Genomic DNA, 1,649 nt, shown 5'->3' on the forward strand with positions numbered 1-1,649 from the left:
CTCCAAAGGAAACGGAGAATGGGTTTGTCCTCCGGCAGCAGGCCCACCTGGTGGAACATTCCTTTTACATCGTTGCTTATAGCGACAGCATTTTCTCTGAAGCGCAGAAGTACTCCTAAGAGGGTTGATCCAAGTGTAGGGCCAGGCAGGAGATGGTCATTTAAGCTTGTTCCTTTGTGCTTGAATGAGCAACTGAAGACAATTCTGTGCTTTTCATTGTGTTGAACAATGTGGTGTGGTGTGTACCATGCGCAATGGCTTTTATCTGTCTCCTCTCGTGTCAGCTTCGAGATATAGCCCGCATTTTCAAGTTTCTGCACTTCTTTAATGTACACTGATTATGACAATTATCCAGCAGCCATATCACCCTGTAGCCCAAGACTGGTTGCCCACTGAAGCTAAGCAGGGCTGAGCCTGGTTAGTACCTGGATGGGAGACCTTCTGAGAAAACCAGGTTGCTGCTGGAAGAGGTGTTAGTGAGGCCAGCAGGGGGCGCTCACCCTGTGGTCTGTGTGGGTCCTAACGCCCCAGTATAGTGACGGGGACACTATACTGTCAAAGAGCACCGTCCTTCGGATGAGATGTTAAACCGAGGTCCTGACTCTCTGTGGTCATAAAAAATCCCAGGATGTCTTTCGAAAGAGTAGGGGTGTAACCCCGGCATCCTGGCCAAATTTGCCCAGTGGCCTCTGTCCATCATGGCCTCCTAATCATCCCCATATATATATATACACTGATTGGCTTCGTCACTCTGTCTCCTCTCCACCAGTAAGCTGGTGTGTGGTGGGCGTTCTGGCGCAATATGGCTGCCGTCGCATCATCCAGGTGGATGCTGCACATTGGTGGTGGTTGAGGAGATTCCCCCTTAAATGTGAAGCGCTTTGAGTGCCTAGAAAAGCGCTATATAAATGTAATGAATTATTATTATTATTATTATTACTGAAGCAAGATCTGTGTTCTGCAAAAGGCGTTTTTTCTGTGCTTCTTAAATGAGCCGTTACTGCTTCTTTAGCTGATTGCAAAGGTGGAAGATTTATTTTCCAGAGGAGGGGTGTCACATACCTTTGAATGTCTCCGACTGCCACCCTGATGGTTTTCTCCTCAAGGATTTGCACTGCTTCTGTGTCTTGCCTTGATCTTGTGATCAATTTCTCACTCCTATACGGAAATGTGTCCATTTGCCACAATTTCTGTACATTGTTGTACAGTTCGGCTTCTGGTGACAAAGTGGAGGTTAATAGACACTGCTGTGGTGAGAGATGACTGGAAAGGAATTTTGAGGGGCCCTGCAGAGTCCACCCAAGTCTGGTTTTCACAGCGGCAGGACCATAAGGAGGTCCGAGACGTACTGGCTCTGTGGCTGTGATTAAATACAGGTAATCTGAGCCAATGAGTAAGAGTGGTTGAGCCTGCTGCAGTGGGGGAATGGGCAGACCTTGTAGATGTCTGTATTTCTTCTGCAGCAACTTAACAGGTTAAGTGTGTTTTGTGAGGGTCAGTTCTTTGGCTGTGAAAGCTCTTTCAATGGTGAAGGTTTTGTTTGGCTGAAATACAGAAGCTACTGAGAATGAAACAGCCGCCCCATGAATGACCCGTATGTCTTGTCTCACAGTACGGAGGGCTATATATCTTCAGGAAGTCCTTGAAGA

The 1,649-nt window shown here is 47.2% G+C and overlaps 1 pseudogene; it reads left to right on the top strand.

Moving 5' to 3' along the window:
* Nucleotides 1-350: 350 nt before the first annotated feature.
* LOC130089421 (5S ribosomal RNA) lies at nt 351-467 on the top strand (annotated as a pseudogene).
* Nucleotides 468-1,649: the final 1,182 nt, after the last annotated feature.

Source organism: Rhinichthys klamathensis, unplaced genomic scaffold (genome assembly GCF_029890125.1).
Source record: "Rhinichthys klamathensis goyatoka isolate OS25496 unplaced genomic scaffold, OSU_Roscu_1.1 h1tg000131l_1, whole genome shotgun sequence".
Taxonomy (NCBI): domain Eukaryota; kingdom Metazoa; phylum Chordata; class Actinopteri; order Cypriniformes; family Leuciscidae; genus Rhinichthys; species Rhinichthys klamathensis.